Genomic DNA, 18,006 nt, shown 5'->3' with positions numbered 1-18,006 from the left:
TTTTTTTTTTTTTTTTTGGATTTTCGAATAAGGATAACTAAATTGCAGCAGTAGTAAGGTAGGAAACCAGAACCTGTTGCAATTCATGGGGAGATCAAAGGATGATCCGTGGTGGTGGAGATGATGACGGAATTCGGTGACGATCTTTTAAGCAATTGTGGGAATTGCTTTGGGCGGTTGTGGAGGGTTGATGGATGGCTGTGGAAGGGCAGCGAGACGCCAAGAATGCTGCTCTGATACCAGGTGTTAGAGCCCTTGCAGATTCTAAACTTGGGGTTGATCTTTTTAGGGGATCGGCCTCCTTGGAACTCTATAGGGGTTCCTCCCTCCAAGTTGCTGCTCAAGGCTGCAGAAAAGATTCATCTATTGCTTAAGAAAAGAGAAGGAATACATGGCTATTTATAGGGCTTCTAAACCCTAACTCCTAATAGGACTCCTACTTAAGACTCTTACTTCTAACCAACTCCTAATAGGACTCCTACTCAAGACTCATATTCCCTTACAACTCCTAATTCTTCTCTAAGAAAAAACCTCCTACATGAATGCCCCTCACAATTAGGACTCTCCTAGCTAGAGTCCTAACATTTTTACATGAATGTCCCTCTCAATTAGGACTCTCCAAGCTAGAGTCCTAACATATAAGACATTCATATCACTTATAAGTCATGCTATCAAAATGGTACAAGTCATATAAGACATTCTTATCACATATAAGTCATGCTATCAAAATGGTACAAGTCATTACTTTTCTCCCCCTTCGTCATCAACAAAAAGGAGATGAGATTTTAAAACACACAATTTGTGATCATCAAATCAATAGAGAAAAACAAAATCAGCATTCATCCAGAATTTTTTTTTTTTTTTTTATAAATACATCTAGAAGAAGGTTCAGTTTTCGTTCAAAAGATGACAGGCTTCGAACTTGATATTAAGAGTAAACAGAATAGAATAAAAAGATACATCAATTAATCCTTACGAGGTAATCCACAGTGCTGATATATAACATCTATTTTTTGATTCATTTGTCATAGTTCCTTCAAGATTTCAATTTGCTGGAGTTGATTTTGTTCTTGCTGCGATTTGAATTGTTCTTGTTAGAATTTGATCTGAGACAGTTCTTCCATAATGAGTCCTTCAGAGGATGAAACAGGAGCTAAAGGTGGTGCGCCAAAGGGACTAGGAGAAGGAGATTTATTTTCCCAAAAAATTTGTGTTCCTGGTTGTTCTACTAGTGGAGGAATAGGATCAGTCCTTCTATGTTGCCTTACCCATATTCCATTGTTAAATATGCACCTAAGTCTCTTTAGTAGATTTTTATTGATGATGTTATATCTATCACTTTGAATTGTTTCTTTATCGGGTGCGATGCAAATGTCATAAGCAAGAAGAAATCTAGTGATTAAACCCCCATATGGCAACATAGTATCTTTAGCTGTAATATCCTGCATGTGTTGTCGTATTGAGTATTCAAAACAGTTATGTTGACCGGTCATAATCCAATACATGGTGCTTATCTCTATTAGACTCATTTCATCAAGATGATATAGCTTAGGGAATAATATGCTTGTTATGATATGATGAAGAATCTTAGAATTAAAAGGTAGTAAGTGTTTGCAACTCTTGGGTAATTATTCCGAGGTCCGAGTTTGCAAAAATAATTTCGACAGCTTCGGTGTAAGTTGCTCCTATTATATTAACATCCCATTTACCTCTAAAATTGCAGCCCCTATCTTTTTCAGTGATTCCAATTAGGTCACAAATAGTACTATAAAAAATCCTAATTTATTTTCTGAGAAGGTAAGTGCTTAGTGTTGAATCTCGTATTTTGATGATGAAACCACTTGATATGTATTTATAAATTAAACTGCATTTTGAGTAATGCAAGTCTAGTCGATTAGGATTAGACAGTTAATGCAGGAGGAATTGACGTTGCGCCGGAGGAGATCACGTTAGGATTTTGGATGGCAGAAGACTTCGGACGTTGGGCATCAGGCCAAGAGCGGAATTGCGCCAAGGATATCGGAGTTACGGAGGTCAACCGCCGATTGGGCAACAAGCCGCAAGAGAGGACGATGCGCTGAACAATCGAACGAAGCGCTAACCAATAACATGCCGGGCAACAGAATGTAAATTCGCGTTATAATAATTTTCTAGATCGGAGTAGAGTTTTGGCTTATGTGTGCAGGATTAACTACGATAACGACGAAGACATAAAGCGAAACAAAGTGTCGGAGTCAAGCGCAAAGGATTTGTTGTGAGTTCGAGAGTTCCACAGAAGTCCAAAGGTTCATCGAGAATGCTGCCAGAAATAGCCGAGAATGAATAGGGAGCTTGCCGAAGGGTTTTTTGGAAGCTCGCCAGAAGGTTCGTTGGAAGTTCGCGGAGCTCACCGAGAAAGATCGGAGCTTGCCGGAGAAGCTCGTTGGAACTCACCAAGATCAAATCGTGAAGTCTAGGAGTTTGTCGGGAGTCCGCAGAATGGTTTCCGAGAGTTTATTGGAAGACCGTCGGAAGTTCATCGAAAGCTCGCCGGAAGAAGTCTTGACTTACGGACTTTGTAATAGCTTAGAAAATGTCTTTAAATTCGTAGTTAGCATATTATTTAGGGTTAGGATTATGTGTTAATCCTATAACCCAAGTATGGGCCAATTGGGCCCGAGTTCGGACTGGTTTGGGCTAAGTTTGGAGCCCAACCAGTGAGCTGAATTGGCCTAGGCGGTGGCACCGCTTGACTGGGCGGTGGCACCGCCAGTCCACTGTCAGTGTCAGACACTGACAGGCGGTGGCACCGCCATTGACAGGCGGTGGCACCGCCGGCCTCGGAAACGAAAGATAATTTAAATTTTGGAGCCCAAATTTGAATCCTCTTGAGGCCTATAAATACCCCTCAAATCTCAGCTAAGATGATAACCTTTTGAAAAGCAATAATTTGAGTTAAGAGCCTTAGAATAGTCTTAGCAAGTCTTGTTTTTCATATTGCTTAAGTGTTCACATCCTCCCATCTTGTTGAAAAGAATTATAAGAGTGTGAACCACTTGTAAAGGTTGTAAGAGGGGTATTAGTCCTTCCCCTACAAGAGATTTGCTAGTGGAAGTTGAAAGCCTCTTCGAAGAAGGCTTTGCAAGTGGATGTAGGTCATTTTGACCGAACCACTTTAAAAACTGTTGTGTTATCTGGTTTGCATCCTACTCTTGCCATTTACATACTGCAAACTTCTCTACTTAGTTACTACGCTTCCATACGTTTCTAAGTTATCAAGCTTCTAAAATCGGTTTCCATTGATATTGATTTTCATCGTACAAAAGATTTGTCAAAACCGAAGTTTTAATCCGTTGCACTAATTCACCCCCCCCCTCTTAGTGCCGCTCCGGTCCTAACAATTGGTATTAGAGCACGGTATTTCTCATTTCAGATTTACACCTGAGAGAAATGGCTCCTCATGACTTTCAAGAGGACTTATCGATTGTTCGTCCACCGTTGTTTAACGGATTGGACTACACTTATTGTAAAACTCGAATGAGAGTTTTCTTGATTTTTATGAATTTGGATTTATAGAATATTATTGAAAACGGTTTTCAACTTCCCTCTAAACCGATGAACGAATGGTCGGATTTGGAGAAGAAGTATTTTTCTTTAAACGCAAAGGCTATGAATGCCTTATTTTGCGCTTTGGACAAAAATGAGTTCAATCGGGTTTCTTTGTGTGAAATAGCTTTCGACATATGGCACACTCTTGAGATCACACACGAAAGCACTTCTAGAGTGAAAGATTCGAAAATCAACATTTTAATGCATGATTTTGGGCTTTTTTGAATGAAGCCGAGCGAAACCATTGTTGATATGTACACCCGTTTTACGGATGTCGTCAATGGTTTACAAGCTCTTGGCAAATGTTTCTCGAATTTTGAACTTGTTAGTAAAGTTTTACGATCACTTTCTAAAGCTTGGGAATCAAAAGTAATGGCATACAAAAAACAAAATATTTAAATATTTTTTCACTTGAAGAACTTATCGGCTCATTGATGACATATGAAATGGTGCGCAATGCACATGATGAACACAATGAACACTTGAACCACCTTCCAAAGAATAGGAAGGATTTGAAACTCCGGACAAATGAATACCACTTGAGCGATAACTTAAGTGATGAGGACAATGATGAACTTGAACTTCGAACACAAAATCTTAATAAGTTTATTAAACAAAAATCTAAAATAAACAATGAACTTGAACGGAGGAAGAGGCCAAAGAAGAGGAAGGCAACCAAGAATGAATCAAAAACTTCCAAAGGTGAAATGACGAATTGGGCTTTGACGAGCTTCGACTACAAGGTAAGTAACTCAACTCTCTTGAATTATTTTGAAATTACATAATACTTTTCATGAGTTATTTTTAATTTAGTTTAGGATTAATTTTCTTAAAAATTACATGAAAAAAAAATAGAAATCATGCTTATCATTCTAGTAATTTTGAAAATAATCATGAAAATTATATGTTTATGATAAACAAAATGATCTTGATTAAAAATGCCTTATGAAATGTGATATCATGCCTAATAAATTTATTTTTTGAAGCTATGCATGATAATGATGAGTTTTGGGCAATTTATAATTTATTGACTATTGATGATTTCTATAATGATCTTTTACGATTTATGGATTATCGATTTATACCATGATGAAAGTTGCTTTCGAAAATGATGCACGGCTTTATGCAAACTAAGCATGAAAAGATAGATTCACCTAAAAAGAAAATTGTATGACTACAACAAATAACAAATGATTTTGGTTGAAAATACTTTATACTCAATGAAACCATCATTAATGAATATGCTTTATGTTTAATAGTTTCTTTGGCTTATATGCTCTATCATTATAAATATTTTGAAAATAAATGAAATCATGTTTGATTTTAAGTAATGCATAATGATCATGCTTAATGATGCATTTTTTGATTTGACATAAAAGTGGCTTTAAAAAATGATGTATGTTTTGATTTGACATAAATGAAATAGGCATGCTTATATGAAATAGTGAAGTGTCATGCTTGACAATTGTATACTTAATGATACATAAAGTTGTAATGAAAATATTAATATTTTAATACTATGATTTGATGATTTAATACTATGATTTGGCGACAACACTGTAGCGGCGGCCAGATCTTAGGCGACCACTGTAGCGACGGCCAGATCTAGGGCGACCACTGCAACGGCGACGACACTGTAGTGGCGGCCAGATCTAGGGCGACCACTATAGCGGCGACGACACTGTAGCGGTGACCAGATCTAGGGCGACCACTGTAGCGGCGGCCAGATCTCCCTAGGGCGATCTGACTCCTGCAGCATCGGCTTTCTCCCACGGGCGACGGGCGATGACACTGTAGCGGCGATCTGATTTCCTGCAGCGTCGGCTGTTTCCCAAGGGCGACGGTACTGTAGCGGCGGCGACGACACTGTAGCAGCGATGTGGTGATCGGATCTCCTACAGCGTCGGCTTCTCCCCAAGGGCGACGATACTATAGCGGCGACCAGATCTCCCTAGGGCGACAGTACTGTATCGGCGATCTGATATACTGCGACGGTGGCTTTTCCCTATGGAGACGATTCTATAGCTGCGACCAGAAGAGGGATCAAACATGGCAGTGACGGCCCCTAGGGCTGGCGACGGTGGCGGGAGGGTTGATACGATGGTAAGACTCCCTACCGTTACCCCTCAATTGGCTCCTCCTCCATATCCTCTCTAGAGAGAAACTCCTTCGACGAAACAGCATCGAAGTAGGTCGCGCTCTAGATCGCGGCAGCCTGCCCTCATTTCCAGTGACCCTAGGCCTTGGACTAGCCTCTTCAAGGCTCCAGTTGGAAGTCCGGATCTAAGCTTGGAATTCTTTACTCCAGAAGTTCAGGCTGATAAAAATATTGCTGTATACGAGACTGCTGATTCAGCAGTGCTTATTAAGACATGGTCTATGGCGATTGTTGGCTATGTGGTAGGTCTCAAAACATCTTATTTCCCACTATCATCATTTATCAAAACTCGATGGGGAATATCGTCATTTGATCTTCATATGCTGGAGAACGGATTCTTTGTTTGCAAGCTATACTCTGAAGAAGATTTACAACGGGTCCTCGAAGGATTCTGGACTATTCGCGGCCATCCAATGATTCTACGACGCTGGTCTCCTGATGTCCGTTTGGAGTTAGATAGCCTACAGTCTATTCCATTATAGGTATCCTTTCAAGGTCTTCCTCTACATCTTTGGAGTCGACGTTTTATTGCAAAGTTATGCAGCACTCTGGGACAGCCACTCTACATCGACAAAGCAACAGCTGCTCAGACGAGATTAGCATTTGCACGAGCATGTGTACTGGTTTCTTCCGACGAAGATCTTCCAAATGAGGTTTTCTATCGTGATCTTGACGGGAACACTCGGAAGGTACATGTCTCATATTCCTGGAAGCCACAACGATGTCAGCATTGCTTATCTTTTGGTCATGCAAATGGAGCTTGTCAGCAAACTCCAAAACAAATCACAAAGGTCTATCGACCACGTCAAGCACCTCAGCAACAAAGCGAGTCTTCTCTAATGGCAGTAGCACCGATGGTGGCGAAGACTATTGAGCATTCCGACTCGTAAGGACAGCACCGCGGACAGAAGGACAAATCCAAAACTATATCTCTTCCTATAATGTCGGAGCCTTCCACAACAGAGGTTCCCCTTGGTACTAGTGGACAGGAGAAACATAAGTCAGGAACTTCATCTCTTCCAATATCATTGGATCCGTCGACAATAACTCAACAAACTCAGGCCCAAACAAATCTCGCCAGCAAGGATATTCTTCCTCAACAAACTCAGGCCACAACAAACATCGTCAACAAGGATATTCTGTCTCAACAAACTCATGCCCCAACAAACCTCTCTAGCCAGGCTACTCCAACAAGTACTATCCAGGATATTGTGCTGCAACAATCTTATCGTGCTTCAACAAACCCTGCCAATCAAGACCACATGATTCAAGGTATTTTAAAGTTTATAAATCTGCAAACTGTAGATGAAGTGGATAAATATAGGAATAAAGCCATAAAAGGTAAAGATATTGTGCGGGAGGAAAATACAAAATCGAAGGATAAGAAAAAGGATGGTACAGCCCATCCAAAGTCGTAAGATGAATACCTTACCACCTTTTCATTTCTTTATTACTGATGAAGATAACATGTTGGAATGTTCGCGGACTTAATAAGCCGGAGAAATGTCGGGAGCTCAACAGAATAATCAAGTCTGCCACATGTGATATTGTTATTCTAGTAGAAACGAAAATTAAACAATCGCGCGTTCAAGCTCAAAAGAATTTAATATGGCCGGACGCAGAACTGTTTACCAATGACTCAAATGAAACTTTTGGTAGAATATGGGTCTTATGGCATCCTAACTCTATTAATGCTTGGTTTATTTCTGCTACTGATCAATTCATTCATCTTAAGGTAGAGGACAAAAAGAATGGATGTCAATTCAATTTCACTGGTATATATGCTTCAAATAGTATGCAAGAAAGAAATACTCTTTGGTTTGACCTGACTAATATTGCAAATGGCTGTCTCAACGTACCTTGGATTGTTCTTGGAGACTTTAATACTGTTCGGTACACAAATGAAAAAGAGGGGGGTAGACAACTTTCAGAAAGCCAGCTTCAAAGTTTTAATGATTACATTGACAATGCAGCTTTGTTTGATATGAAATCTGTGGGTAATTGGCTCTTCTGGAGTAATCAAGGTGCAACTAACAGAAAAATAATGGCTCGACTTGATAGGTGTTTGATTAATCATGAATGGTTAACAGTTTACCCAGATTCACTTCTTGAGTATGGTGCTCCTTTGTTTTCTGACCATTCTTTAATGTATATACATGCAGACAAAGCGACACCAAGAGGCAAGAAACCGTTTAGATTCTTTAACATGTGGAGTACTCATCCTCAATTTCTTGATGTTATCAGATCTGCTTGGAATGTTAACGTGCATGGATCCCCCCCTTACATCTTATGTCAAAAGCTCAAAGCCTGTAAAGCAGCACTAAAGGAGTGGAATACAAATACCTTTGGCAATATTACCACCACAGTTCAATTTTGCAGGAAGGAACTAATGTCATTGCAACAGGAGTTGCAACTTCAGTCAAATGATGAGAATATTATCTACAAAGAGACAGAAGCTAGAAATAACTTCATTCAAGCCTTAAAACAGGAGGAAAGTTTGCAAAGCAGAAGTCTCGACAGCATTGGCTTACACTAGGAGATTCCAATACTAAATTTTTCTATGCTTCAATTGCTACTCGAAGGGCTGTTAACCGTATCAGCAAATGCAGAGACAAAGATGATAATCTTATTGAGAATTTAGATGAGGTTAAAGCACACACAGAGCAATTTTTTTATTCCTTACTCAATCAAGCTGGGAAAACTAATAACATTCATGTGGAGCCGACTAGAAAACTTGATTCGGAAGCTATTTCAATCCTCAATGCCCCAATTACAAACGACGAAATTGTATGTGTTGTCTTTAAGTCACCAAAGCACAAAAGCCCAGGTCCAGATGCCAGCTGAATTTTACCAAACTGCTTGGTCTATTATTGGAAATGATGTGATCAAGGCATGCCAACATTTTTTCTCTTCAGGTCAAATTCTTAGAGAGATGAATTGTACTTTTATTCTTTAATCCCGAAGAATGCAGGGGTTGATTCACTAGAGAACTATCGACCCATATCATTATGCAACTTTATTTATAAGATCATCACCAAAGTATTGGCAAATAGAATGCAAAAGGTAATACACAAGATCATTAGCCCAAATCAAGCTGCTTTCATCAAAGGAAGAAGTATACATCATAACATTTTGCTTGCTAATGACTTGGTCAAAGATTTGCATTCAAAAGCAAGAGGGACAAAAATATGTTTTAAAGCTGATTTACGGAAAGCCTTTGATTCAGTTAATAGAAAATTTATCTATAAGATGCTCCTCGATATGAACTTCCCACAGCAATGGGTTAATTGGATTCAATCTTGCCTGGAAACTCCAAAGTTTTTGATACTCTTTAATAGCTCACCTATTGGTTTTTTTGGGAGCACGAATGGAAATTTATCTATAAGATTTACGGAAAGCCTTTGATTAAGTTAATAGGAAATTTATCTATAAGATGCTCCTCGATATGAACTTCCCACAGCAATGGGTTAATTGGATTCAATCTTGCCTGGAAACTCCAAAGTTTTCGATACTCTTTAATGGCTCACCTATTGGTTTTTTTGGGAGCACGAATGGCATCCGACAAGGTGATCCACTCTCTCCGTATCTCTTTACTATTGCGATGGAAGGATTAGCTGTATGTTGGAACATGCAGTCTTAAATGGCAGCATTAAGGTACCCAATGCTGGCTCTATTCATATATCACATATAACATTTGCAGATGATTGACTTATCTTTCTTCTAAATGATCCAACTTCAGTAAAGAACCTGGCTACTATTATGAATGACTTTGGTATGATTTCTGGACTTCAGTTAAATCATGCGAAAAGTAAAGTATATATGAGCCCTTACATTGAGGATAAGGTCTTTATTGCAAAAACTTTGGGGGTTAGTGAGGGAAGCCTGCCAGTTCCTTATTTGGGTCTCCCGCTCATATCCACAGGCATTCACAAAACCCACTGTCAGCCTATCCTGCAAAAAATAAAGAATAGAATTTCTTCTTGGAAAAATAAGCTTCTATCAAAAGCAGGACGACTCGAACTCATCCGTTCTGTATTGCACTCCTACTCTATATATTGGTGTAATGTATTTCTTTTGCCTGCTGGACTTCTCCAAGATATTGAACGGTTATTAATGAACTTCTTCTGGAATGGCACAAATGATAAGGCATTGCATATGGTAAATTGGGATAGCATTTGCAAACCGAAAGATAAAGGGGGGCTAAACTTGAGAAATATTAGAGATTGGAATCAAGCATGCCTGGTACAACAATTGTGGGATCTTTTGCAAAACAAATGTTCCTTATTGTCACAATGGGTTTCTGCTAGGTATCTTTCAAAGGAATCAATCTGGGAAATTTCAACAAGAACATACCACTCTGCAGCTTGGAAAGGAATTTTAAAGGCAAGGAATTGGCTAATCAAACACATTTCGTATGCAATCTCTTCTGGAACTAGTACTAATATGTGGTACGATCCTTGGGTGAATGGGAAGAGTATATTTCAATTATATGGCGACAGAATATGAAAAGATCTTGGGGCTCCCAAAGATTGGAAGGTTTCCGAGTTTATTGCTAACGGTACCTGGTGTCTCCCTAATCCTATTTCTCCCGAAATGTTATCACTTTGGCCGACTATCATAGCTATTTCAATCAGTAGCAACTCTTCAGATACACTTATTTGGCCTCATGACAATGGCAAATTTAGTGTCACATCCGCATGGAATCAAATTAGGCAAAGAAATAACAAGTGGGTCCCAAGCAGTTGGACATGGGATCGACCGGGATCACAAAGACACTCCTTATGTATATGGTAGGCCCTTCTCAATAAACTACCTACAATAGACAATATGAAAAGAAGAGGTATCTATCATGTTAACCGATGCTCCCTTTGTTTGCAACAAGAAGAAACTGTTGACCACCTCTATTTTGATTGTGATTATACAAAATGGATATGGAAGGAGATTCTCCAGCGATTTGAACTCAATAGACTGCCGCAACCAAACTTGCACCAAGAACTAGGCGACCTTATGTAATGTTTCTCAAGAAAAGGGCCTCTTACACAAATGACAAAGGTTACTTTCAGATGCGCTATTTGGTGGATGTGGAAGGAGAGATGTAATAGAATCTTTGAATGTCAACACACAAACAATGCTCAGCTCTTGAAAGAGATTATTAGAGACTCAAGATCCTGTATGGAGCATGATCTCAAAACCGAGCACTTCACCTGAAGAGAAAAAGATATTTTTATCAAATTTAATTTTGCTATTAGCTAAAGATCTTGGGAATGATGCCCAAATAATGTACCCACAGGTAGTTATAGTCTACAGCATGTGTAGTCATAACTATCGCATTCGCACTCTATGAGTTACTTGGCTTTGTCTATGACTTGTATAGATAAAGCTATTTGTAGAAACTTTACACATAATCAATTTACTTTTACTTACAAAAAAAAAAAAAATCATTCTTGTAGTGTCCCGGTTTTTTGCACTCATAGCAAATCACTTGGTCCTTCTTGTGTTCGAATTTATTTTTTGTATTATTTTTAAATTTATTCTTTCTTAAATATTTTTTAAATTTTTGAGTCAAAAGTGCAATGTCATTATCACTGTCCTCATCATTTGATGTTCCTTTCAAGTGGTCTTCTTGTGATGTGAGTGCCATATCCTTCCTGTTCTTTGGAAGGGGGTTCTCGAGCTCGTCATGAGCTTGACATGTCATTTCGTAGGTCATTAGAGACCCAATAAGTTCTTCAAGAGGAAATGTTTTAAGGTCTTTGGCCTCTTGAATGACCGCAACTTTTGGATCCCAACTTTTAGGGAGGGATCTTAATATTTTAGTTACTAGTTCAGAGTTAGTAAAATCTTTACCAAGAGTTTTGAGTCCATTGATGACATCCATGAACCGGGTGTATATGTCTCCGATGGACACACTTGGTTTCATTCGGAAAAGTTCGTAAGAGTGCACAAGGATGTTGATTTTAGACTTTTTCACTCGGCTAGTGCCTTCATGAGTCGAATCACAAATTGAAACACGATTAAATTTATTTTTGTCTAGTGCACAAAACAAGGCATTCATAGCCTTTGCGTTTAAAGCAAAAACCTTATTCTCTGATTCATTCCATTCGCTCATCGGAAAAAAAGATTTTTGAAATCCGTTTTCAACAATAGTTCAAAGCTCGAAATCCATGGAAATGAGGAAGATCCTCATACGAGTCTTCCAATAAGTATAATCCGACCCATTAAACAAGGGTGGACGCGTGATAGAATGACCCTCATGTATGCCGGAGTAAGCCATCTCTCTTGGGTATAAAACCAAATATGAGAGTGAGCCTTGCTCTGATACCAATTGTTATGATCGGAGCGGCACTAAGAGGGGGGAGTGAATTAGTGCAGTGGATTAAAACTTTAATTTCGACAAATCTTTCGTACGATAAAAATCGAACTCGGAAGTGCTTAACTTGAAAGCGCATTCGCAAAGTTGTGCTACAAAGGTAATGAGAAAATAAAGCAAGTAAGAAGGTTTGCAGTAATGTAAATAGCAGTAATGAAATGCAAACCAGAGATTACGCCGATTTTAAAGTGGTTCGGTCAAATGACCTACATCCACTTGCGAGGCCTCTCTTCGATGAGGCTCCCACCTTCCACTAGCAAATCTCTTGAAGGGGAAAGGTAAATACCCCTCTTAAAACATTTTACAAGCGGTTCACTCTCTTACAAATTTTCAGCAAGAAAGAAGGAGGTGAACACTAGCAAATTAAAAACAAGACTAGCTAAGACTTTTCTAAGATCTTTCTCTCAATCAATTGCTTCTCAAAAAGTTATGATCTCAGCTTAGATTTGAGGGGTATTTATAGGCCTCAAGAGGATTCAAATTTGGGCTCCAAAATTTGAATTCTCTTTGTTCCCGATGCTGGCGGTGCCACCGCTTGTCAGTGTCTGACACTGACAGTGGACTGAATGTGCCACCGCCTAGCTCTCGGGTGCTAGGCGGTGCCACCGCCTGGCTCTTGGGTGCTAGGCGGTGCCACCGCCTGGTTCTCGGGTGATGGGCGGTGCCACTGCCAGACCCTTCGGCTCACAGGATGGGCTTTAATTTCAGCCCAAACCAAGTCTAATTTTGGGCCCAGTTGGCCCCTAATCAGGATATAGGATTATCTCTTAATCCTAATCCTAATTACATGTGATTTACATAACTAAAAACATCCTAAGCAAGTTTTCAACCGCGAACGGCGAGCTTTCCGACGAACTTCTTCCGACGGACTCCCAGCAAGCTTCCGATATTGTGATGACTTTAACGAGTAGCCGAGCCTTCTCGGTGATCTCCGCGAACCTTCGACGATCTCTTCGGTGAACTTCCAAAAATTCTGACAGGTTCCCGATTTCTTCTCGGTTGGTTCCGGCAGCATCTCCGACGATTCTTCGGTCTCTTAAACGTCCACCGAACTTGACTCCGGTATTCTTGCTTTGTATTTTTTGGTTATCGTAGTTAATCCTGCATAATTAACTCAATAATATGGATTAGATCAATTAACCCATCAATTGATTTTATCATCAAAATCCGAGATTCAACAGCATAGGGCTGGATGGAGCTTTCGTATAGAAGGGAAGGTGCTGCCTCTCGCTTCGCTCGTTGTCCGCCACTCGCCGCTTGCTTGCGCAGCCAAAAATGTCCAGTTTTGACCCGTTTTTGGGCTGTTTTGGCATGTTTTTGGGCTGTTCTTGCGTGTCACGACGACCGTTGTGAGCGGAGCAAAAGGTCAGCCATCTCAGCACCCTGGAACCCCCCGGGTGACACAGGGCTGGATGGGGCTTTCAAATAGTAGGGATGGTGCTGCCTGTCGCTTCGCTCACTGTCCGCCACTCGCCACTTGCTTGAGCAACCAAATATGGCTAGTTTTAGACCGTTTTAAGGCTATTTTGGCCTGTTCTTGCGTGTCGCGGCGACCATCGTGAGCGGAGCAAAATGTCAGCCATCTTAGCACCCTGGAACCCCCCGGGTGGCACAGGGCTAGATGGGACTTTCGTATAGCATGGACGGTGCTGCCTATCGCTTCGCTCACTGTCCGTAGCTCGCTGCTCGCTCAAGCAGCCAAAAATGGCCGGTTTTATCCCGTTTTTGGCTTGTTTTGGCCTGTTTTTGGGCTGTTCTTGCATGCTGCAGCGACCATCGTGAGCAGAGCAAAACGTCAGCCATCTCAGCACCCTGGAATCCCCCGAGTGGCACAGGGCTGGATGGGGCTTTCATATAGCAGGGACGGTGCCGCCTCTCGCTTTGCTCGCTGTCTGCTGCTCGCTCGTGTAGCGTAAAATGGCCTGTTTTGGCCCCCTTTTGGGTCGTTTTGGCTTGTTTTTGAGCTATTCTTGCGTGCCGTGGTGACCGTCGTGAGCGGAGCAGAACGTCAGCTATCTCAGCACCCTGGAACCCCCCAGGTGGCACAGGGCAGGATGGAGCTTTCGTATAGTAGGGACGGTGCTGCCTCTTGCTTCGCTCGCCGTCCGCTGCTCGCCGCTCGCTTGCGCAGCCCAAAATATCCAGTTTTGGTCCCTTTTAGGGTCGTTTTGGCTTTTTTTTGGGCTGTTCTTGCTTGCTGCGGTAACCGTCGGGAGCGGAGAAAAATGTCAGCCATCTCAGCACCCTGGAATCCCCCGGGTGGCACAGGGCTGGATGGGGCTTTCGTATAGCAGGGAATGTGCTGCCCTTTGCTTCGCTCGCTGTCCGCCGCTCGTCGCTCGCTCGCGCAGCCAAAAATGGCTAGTTTTGGCCCATTTTTTGGTCGTATTGGCTTGTTTTTGGGCCGTTCTTGCGTGCCGCGGTGACCGCCATGAGTGGAGCAAAACGTCAGCCATCTCAGCACCCTAGAACCCCCCAGGTGTCATAGGGCTGGATGGGGCTTTCGTATAGCAGGGAATGTGCTGCCACTTGCTTTGCTCGTTGTCCGCCGCTCGTCACTTATTCACACAGCCAAAATTGTCCAGTTTTGGCCCGTTTTTGGGACGTTTTGGCTTGTTTTTGGGCTGTTCTTGCGTGCCGCGGTGATAGTTGTGAGCGAAGCAAAACGTTAGCCATCTCAGCACCTTGGAACCCCCCGAGTGGCACAGGGCTGGATGGGGCTTTCGTATAGCAGGGATACTGTTCTTGCGTGCCTCTCGCTTCGCTCGTTGTCCGTAGCTTGCTGCTCACTCGCGCAGCAAAAAATGGCTAGTTTTAACCCTTTTTGGGCCGTTTTGGCCTTATTTCTGAGCCGTTTTTGCTTCCCTTGAAATCCTCTTCTTCCTTGTGTGACCAAAAGTGCCTTGCTCTGTACTTCTTTGTGCACGGTGGTGTCTTGTCATCGATTGCCTTGTTTGATCGGCCACTTGAGTCTTTGTTACTCGTGGTTGTCGATGGGTTGTCCGATGGGGTTACTATGTCGGCATGTGAGCGGTGTTGGATTTGTATGCCGCGGTGGGCTCCCTGCTATTGTGCAGTTGACCACCGACGCCACAAGTCTCTTCAATGGCACTTTGTTTGAACGGAGATGTGTGTGTTGCCTGTATAATCTACCTAGTTCCTTTGGAAATAGATATTGTTTACCTCGCTTATCCACGTCTCATGTCCTATATGAATGAGGAGTGTCGATGTTCGTGCACCTTGTGTGTCTTGAACGATAGCATGTCTTAGACCTCTCGTCTCGAGTGGCTCCAGTGTTCACGTGAGTGCTCTTGGATGCAGTGGATAAGAATGTACCATGGGTCTTTGGACTCTTGGCACATGATCGGTTGGCTTTCTTAGTCGCCCTTTGACGGATGACAGCCTTCCCATCTTTACCCCCCTTTCCCTTGTGGAAATGGGTCGGCATGTTGGGCTTGGCGTCGTAGAGGATGTGCTACCTGGTTGATCCTACCAGTAGTCATAAGCTCGTCTCAAATATTAAGCCATGCATGTGTCAGTATGAACTATTTCAGACTGTGAAACTGCGAATGGATCATTAAATCAGTTATAGTTTGTTTGATGGTACGTGCTACTCGGATAACTGTAGTAATTCTAGAGCTAATGCATGCAACAAACCCTGACTTCCGGAAGGGATGCATTTATTAGATAAAAGGCTGACGCGGGCTTTGCTCGCTGCTCCGATGATTCATGATAACTCGACAGATTGCACGACCCTCGTGCCGGCGATGCATCATTCAAATTTCTGCCCTATCAAATTTCGATGATAGGGGCCTACCATGGTGGATGACGGTTGACGGACAATTAGGGTTCGATTCCGGAGAGGGAGCCTGAGAAACGACTACCACATCCAAGGAAGGCAACAGGCGCGTAAATTACCCAATCCTGACACTGGGAGGTAGTGACAATAAATAACAATACCGGGCTCTTCGAGTCTGGTAATTGAAATGAGTACAATCTAATTCCCTTAACGAGGATCCATTAGAGGGCAAGTCTAGTGCCAACAGCCACGGTAATTCCAGCTCCAATAGCGTATATTTAAGTTGTTGCAGTTAAAAAGCTCATAGTTGGACTTTGGGACGGGTCGGTCGGTCCGCCTCGCGATGTGCACTGGTCGTCCCATCCCTTCTGTCGGTGATGCGTGCCTGGCCTTAACTGGACGGGTCGTGATTCCGGCGTTGTTACTTTGAAGAAATTAGAGTGCTCAAAGCAAGCCCATGCTCTGGATACATTAGAATGGGATAGCATCACAGGATTTTAGTCCTATTGTGTTGGCCTTCAGGATTGGAGTAATGATTAAGAGGGACAGTCGGGGGCATTCGTATTTCATAGTCAGAGGTGAAATTCTAGGATTTATGAAAGATGAACCACTGCGAAAGCATTTGCCAAGGATGTTTTCATTAATCAAGAACAAAAGTTGGGGGCTCGAAGATGATCAGATACCGTCCTAGTCTCAACCATAAACGATGTCGACGAGGGATCGGCGGATGTTGCTCTGAGGACTCCGCCGGCACCTTATGAGAAATCAAAGTCTTTGGGTTTCGGGGGGGGGAGTTTGGTCGCAAGGCTGAAACTTAAAGGAATTGAAAGAATGGCACCACTAGGAGTGGAGCCTGTGGCTTAATTTGACTCAACACGGGGAAACTTACCAGGTCCAGACATAGCAAGGATTGACAGACTAAGAGCTCTTTCTTGATTCTATGGGTGGTGGTGCATGGCCGTTCTTAGTTGGTGGAGCGATTTGTCTGGTTAATTCTAATAACGAACGAGATCTCAGCCTGCTAACTAGCTACACAGAGGCATCCCTCCGCGGCCAGCTTCTTAGAGGGACTATGACCGTTTAGGCCACAGAAGTTTGAGGCAATAATAGCTCTGTGATGCCCTCAGATGTTCTGGGCCGCACGTGCGCTACACTAATATATTCAACTAGTCTATAGCCTTGGCCGACAGGCCCGGGTAATCTTTGAAAATTTCATCGTGATAGGGATAGATCATTGCAATTGTTGGTATTCAACGAGAAATTCCTAGTAAGTGCGAGTCATCAGCTCACGTTGACTACGTCCCTGCCCTTTGTACACACCGCCCGTCGCTCCTACCGATTGAATGGTCCGGTGAACTGTTCGGATCGAGGCGACGGGGGCGGTTCGCCGCCCGCGACATCACGAGAAGTCCACTAAACCTTATCATTTAGAGGAAGGAGAAGTCGTAACAAGGTTTCCGTAGGTGAACTTGCGGAAGGATCTTTGTCGAGACCCACTGATAAGGACGACCGTGAATGCGTCAACGACTGCTCGTCGGGCTTGTCCCGACAAAACCCCGAATGTCGGTTCACCTCGGGTGGGACGACCGAGGGGATGAACTACCAACCCCAACGCGGATAGCGCCAAGGAACATGAACATCGAAGTCGGAGGGCCTCGCTGCATGTAGGAGGCTACAATTCTGACGGTGACCCCATTGGATGACTCTCGGCAATGGATATCCAGGCTCATGCATCGATGAAGAACGTAGCGAAATGCGATACCTGGTGTGAATTGCAGAATCCCGTGAACCATCAAAGTCTATGAACGCAAGTTCCGCCCGAGGCCATCCGGCTAAGGGCACGCCTGCCTAGGCGTCACGCTTTCGACGCTTCGTTGTTGCCCCCTCGGGGGGTGGGGACGAACGTGGAGGATGGCCCCCCATGCCGGAAGGTGCGGTTGGCCTAATAGCAGGCCGTCGGTGGTTGTCGAACATGACGCATGGTGGATGCCTTGTGCGAGCCGTACGTCGTGCCTTCGGGTCCCGGGCGAGGCCTCGAGGACCCAAGTGGTGCGAGTCGATCCCACGGACCGCAACCCTAGGTCAGGTGGG

The 18,006-nt window shown here is 42.8% G+C and overlaps 1 non-coding gene across 1 annotated transcript; it reads left to right on the top strand.

Moving 5' to 3' along the window:
* Positions 1-17,616: 17,616 nt before the first annotated feature.
* On the top strand, positions 17,617-17,773 carry LOC135630081 (5.8S ribosomal RNA). The gene has a single exon (XR_010493608.1). It is a non-coding gene; the product is annotated as a 5.8S ribosomal RNA (ribosomal RNA).
* Positions 17,774-18,006: the final 233 nt, after the last annotated feature.

This window comes from Musa acuminata, chromosome BXJ3-1 (genome assembly GCF_036884655.1).
Source record: "Musa acuminata AAA Group cultivar baxijiao chromosome BXJ3-1, Cavendish_Baxijiao_AAA, whole genome shotgun sequence".
In the NCBI taxonomy this organism is placed as follows: Eukaryota; Viridiplantae; Streptophyta; class Magnoliopsida; order Zingiberales; family Musaceae; genus Musa; species Musa acuminata.
Note: the sequence above shows the minus strand (reverse complement) of the source record. Positions and strands in the feature narration are given on the sequence as shown.